At 40.2% G+C, this 5,722-nt stretch overlaps 1 pseudogene; it reads right to left on the bottom strand.

Annotated features, from left to right (window-relative positions):
- Positions 1-2,713: 2,713 nt before the first annotated feature.
- On the bottom strand, positions 2,714-5,488 carry LOC121554552 (annotated as a pseudogene).
- Positions 5,489-5,722: the final 234 nt, after the last annotated feature.

Here is a 5,722-nt window from a genome sequence, read left to right as displayed (position 1 = left end):
TTATTTGTATTTTTATAAAAATGTGTTTTTGGGCAGAAATGCCTTCTGGAACATGTGACCTTTATGTGCCTTAATAAGTATGCCATTTGTAAATAGGAATAAAGGAAAAATATTTAGATCATAGTTGGTTTAGCCACAGAAAAAGCAAGCTAACATTGAACCTAGTTGGTTAGCTTTAGCTACCTGCAGATTCATACTATAGCATTTCATGCATGGTGGCTAGCTATGACAATTTGTTTGTATTGCTATGGTATGGGTTGGGGTTATGTTTAATTGTTTAGCTAGTTAGCTAGCTACAAGACTCCACTTCGCCAGATGATTACATGACCCATCAAGTTAGCCAGGTGTGTCTGGGGGTGATTACGGCCATCTATTGTATTTCATGAACATGTGTACATGTCTAGACAATAGTGACTCATCCACGTAGCTAGATGTGGCTGGTGGGTGGTTATAGCATTTCTTTCACATTACTCATCAATTTAGACAAGTGTGTCTGGGGAAGCATCATCTAATAATTATTAAATATTTATCAAATCTTTTTTTCTGGAGACTTTCTACTTTTGATATTGCTACTATGCAAATATGCAAGTAACTATTTCACTGTACCGTTTACACCATCTGTATCCTGAGCAGGTGACAAATAAACTTAGATTTTATTTGATATACAGTTGAAGTCGGAAGTTTACATACACCTTAGCCAAATACATTTCAACTCATTTTTTCACAATTCCTGACATTTAATCCTAGTAAACATTCCCTGTCTTAGGGCAGTTAGGATCATCACTTTATTTTAAGAATGTGAAATGTCAGAATAATAGTAGAGAGAATTATTTATTTCAGCTTTTATTTCTTTCATCACATTCCCAGTGGGTCAGAAGTTTACATACACTCAATTAGTATTTGGTAGCATTGCCTTTAAATTGTTTAACTTGGGTCAAACGTTTCGGGTAGCCTTCCACAAGCTTTCCACAATAAGTTGGGTGAATTTTGGCCCATTCCTCCTGAGAGAGCTGGTGTAACTGAGTCAGGTTTGTAGGCCTCCTTGCTCGCACACGCTTTTTCAGTTCTACCCACAAATGTTCTATAGGATTGAGGTCAGTGCTTTGTGATGGCCACTCCAATACCTTGACTTTGTTGTCCTTAAGCCATTTTGCCACAACTTTGGAAGTATGCCTGGGGTCATTGTCCATTTGGAAGACACATTTGCGACCAAGCTTTCACTTCCTGACTGATGTCTTGAGATGTTGCTTCAATATATCCACATAATTTTTCTTCCTCATGATGCCATCTATTTTGTGAAGCGCACCAGTCCCTCCTGCAGCAAAGCACCCCCACAACATGATGCTGCCACCCCTGTGCTTCACGGTTGGGATGGTGTTCTTCGGCTTGCAAGAATCCCCCTTTTTCCACCAAACATAAAGATGGTCATTATGGCCAAACAGTTCTATATTTGTTTCATCAGACCAGAGTACATTTCTCCAAAAAGTACGATCTTTGTCCCCATGTGCAGTTGCAAACCGTAGTTTGGTTTTTTATGGTGGTTTTTGAGCAGTGGCTTCTTCCTTGCTGAGCGGCCTTTCAGTTTATGTCGATATAGGACTTGTTTTACTGTGGATATAGATACTTTTGTACCTGTTTCCTCCAGCATCTTCACAAGGTTCTTTGCTGTTGTTCTGGGATTGATTTGCACTTTTCGCACCAAAGTACATTCATCTCTAGGAGACAGAACGCGCCTCCTTCCTGAGCGGTATGACGGCTGTGTGGTCCCATGGTGTGTATACTTGCGTACTATTGTTTGTACAGATGAACGTGGTACCTTCAGGGTTTGGAAATTGCTCCCATGGATGAACCAGACTTGTGGAGGTCTACAATAGTTTTTCTGAGGTCTTCGGCTGATTTCTTTTGATTTTCCCATGATGTCAAGCAAAGAGGCGCTGAGTTTGAAGGTAGGCCTTGAAATACATCCACAGGTACACCTCCAATTGATTCAAATTAGGTCAATTAGCTTCTAAAGCCATGACAAGCTGTTTAAAGGCACAGTCAACTTAGTGTATGTAAACGTCTGACCCACTAGAATTGTGATACAGTGAATTATAAGTGAAATAATCTGTCTGTAAACAAATTACTTGTGTCATGCACAAAGTAGATGTCCTAACCGTCTTGCCAAAACTATAGTTTGTTAACAAGAAATTGGTGGAGTGGTTGAAAAACAAGTTTTAATGACTCCAACCTAAGTGTATGTAAACTTCAGACTTCAACTGTAGGTAGCTGGAGTAATTTAGTAATTGTGGATGAAGTATGTATCTTTCTCTCTCTTTATTTTAGAATCTGAATGTGGACACAGAGAATTACGCTGCACTGAGCTTCTCAATAAACAGATCTGAGTGTGGAAGAGGGAGAGGGCAGGGTGGAGATGTTTCTGAGACACACATTGTGTATTCTCCCATAAAGCAACAGCAGTGAAATAGTCGTTTGATAATATTAACATATCATACTGTATATACTGGGTCATTTTGTCAGAACTGAATCCCCGAACCGACTAGGTGAACAATCTGTCGATGTGCACTTGAGCAAACCCTAATTGCTCCTGTAAGTCGCTCTGGATAAGAGTGTCTAGTTCTAGTAAATTACTTAAATGTTAATGTAAGTCATTGAGAACACATTGTCTTTTACAAAAAACAGCTGTGTATGTAAATATTATGTTTATGTCATTTTAACAAAGGAGCATAAGAGGTTTAACTTGAATGTCCAGCTTTGTCCCGTTCCCAAACAGTATCTCCCAACATGAGGCCACAGCACAGTAGTAAGTACCAGCGTCAGAGAGGCTGAGGTTCCCCTTGGGGAGGTTGTAGACACAGCTCTGTCTGGGAGACCCAGCCTCAGGGCTCTTCTCACACTGATCACTCCTGTCTCCAATATTGTAAATGATTCCTGGACGGGATTCTCCTGAGCCATGTCTGAACCAATAGACGCTGTGTTCTCCTGCACAGCTCTCAGTGTGTATTTTATACTTCAGAGTCACAGAATCTCCTGGCTGGACTGACAGACATAGATTGCTCTACATCTGTCTTGGTGTTGGAGCCTGAATCTGAAAAGAGGGTTTAAATATGCCATTAAATATGTGTCAGCTATCTACAACTTCCCCGTAGCAAGAGTTCTTACTCAATGAGAGAATCATCAGAATGTGAGAATAGTTTATATTTAAAGTAACATTGTAAATTCCTAAAAAGTTTTTTATTCTTAGGCTAACTCATCACTACTCTTTGTCTACAAATTCAGACTTTCTCTGAAAATATTTAAGTAATATTAAAACAATTTTCTCAGTACTGTAGCTCTTACATTGACGATGGTTCCTTTTCCAAATTCCAACACATTTGAGTGTGCACTCCCACAGTAGTATGTGGCTGAATCTGAGCTTTTCATGTCTGAGATACCTCAGGTGATTTATTCCTTGGCCGCTTTGCACTGAAAATCGAGGGTTACCCTTGAACTCATGGTAAAATATAGGACCCTTGTCATACAGTGGGGAAAAAAGTATTTAGTCAGCCACCAATTGTGCAAATTCTCCCACTTAAAAAGATGAGAGAGGCCTGTAATTTTCATCATAGGTACACGTCAACTATGACAGACAAATTGAGAAAAAATAATCCAGAAAATCACATTGTAGGATTTGTAATGAATTTATTTGCAAATTATGGTGGAAAATAAGTATTTGGTCACCTACAAACAAGCAAGATTTCTGGCTCTCACAGACCTGTAACTTATTCTTTAAGAGGCTCCTCTGTCCTCCACTCGTTACCTGTATTAATGGCACCTGTTTGAACTTGTTATCAGTATAAATACACCTGTCCACAACCTCAAACAGTCACACTCCAAACTCCACTATGGCCAAGACCTGTCAAAGGACACCAGAAACAAAATTGTAGACCTGCACCAGGCTGGGAAGACTGAATCTGCAATAGGTAAGCAGCTTGGTTTGAAGAAATCAACTTTGGGAGCAATTATTAGGAAATGGAAGACATACAAGACCACTGATAATCTCCCTCGATCTGAGGCTCCACGCAAGATCTCACCCCGTGGGGTCAAAATGATCACAAGAACGGTGAGCAAAAATCCCAGAACCACACGGGGGGACCTAGTGAATGACCTGCAGAGAGCTGGGACCAAAGTAACAAAGCCTACCATCAGTAACACACTACGCCGCCAGGGACTCAAATCCTGCAATGCCAGACGTGTCCCCCTGCTTAAGCCAGTACATGTCCAGGCCCGTCTGAAGTTTGCTAGAGTGCATTTGGATGATCCAGAAGAGGATTGGGAGAATGTCATATGGTCAGATGAAACCAAAATATAACTTTTTGGTAAAAACTCAACTCGTCGTGTTTGGAGGACAAAGAATGCTGAGTTGCATCCAAAGAACACCATACCTACTGTGAAGTATGGGGGTGGAAACATCATGCTTTGGGGCTGTTTTTCTGCAAAGGGACCAGGACGACTGATCCGTGTAAAGGAAAGAATGAATGGGGCCATGTATCGTGAGATTTTGAGTGAAAACCTCCTTCCATCAGCAAGGGCATTGAAGATGAAACGTGGCTGGGTCTTTCAGCATGACAATGATCCCAAACACACCGCCCGGGCAACGAAGGAGTGGCTTCGTAAGAAGCATTTCAAGGTCCTGGAGTGGCCTAGCCAGTCTCCAGATCTCATCCCTTTTGAAAATCTTTGGAGGGAGTTGAAAGTCTGTGTTGCCCAGCGACAGCCCCAAAACATCACTGCTCTAGAGGAGATCTGCATGGAGGAATGGGCCAAAATACCAGCAACAGTGTGTGAAAACCTTGTGAATACTTACAGAAAACGTTTGACCTGTGTCATTGCCAACAAAGGGTATATAACAAAGTATTGAGAAACTTTTGTTATTGACCAAATACTTATTTTCCACCATAATTTGCAAATTAATTAATTAAAAATCCTACAATGTGATTTTCTGGATTTTTTTTCTAATTTTGTCTGTCATAGTTGACGTGTACCTATGATGAAAATTACAGGCCTCACTCATCTTTTTAAGTGGGAGAACTTGCACAATTGGTGGCTGACTAAATACTTTTTTTCCCCATTGTACTTATAGATGGTTGAGATGAGCTGAGGTTTTTCTGCCAAGGGTTGCTTGTACCAGGAGAAATGCATGGCCATTCATAGAAGCGCTGCAAAGTCACTGTGTCCCCAACGTTGGAAGACATGAGACCACTCTCCTGTTGTATGACTGAGGGCTCAGTCCCAGCTCCTGCATGAACTACAACAAAAGAAAAGACAACATCTTACACAAATATTTTAACTGCTATATATACATTAAAATACAAGAGTTAAAAATATATATATATTGTATCATTGTACTTCCTGATGAAGGCTATGGCGAAACGTGGCTGAGTAAAAAAAAAAGTATATATATATATTGAACATGCCATCATAATAAAAGTAAATAAAACATACCCATCTCTACAAGAAGAAAAAATGCATACAGTTGTGTGAACATCCTAATAGCTGTCATCTTGTCTTCAAAACCTGTGTCTTGAGTGGAAAAGTCTACCTCTGTAGAACAACACTTCTCAAATGAGGTTATTTAGTTTCTGAGATGCATTGTATAGTCTGCGGTATCTCATTTAGCATATCAGCAGATTACAGGGTTTCCACAATGAACAGCGAGGATGTGCTGAAGATAGGCTAAGTG

This window comes from Coregonus clupeaformis, chromosome 39, assembly GCF_020615455.1.
Source record: "Coregonus clupeaformis isolate EN_2021a chromosome 39, ASM2061545v1, whole genome shotgun sequence".
Lineage (NCBI taxonomy): Eukaryota > Metazoa > Chordata > Actinopteri > Salmoniformes > Salmonidae > Coregonus > Coregonus clupeaformis.
This window is presented reverse-complemented; position numbering and strand designations above follow the sequence as displayed.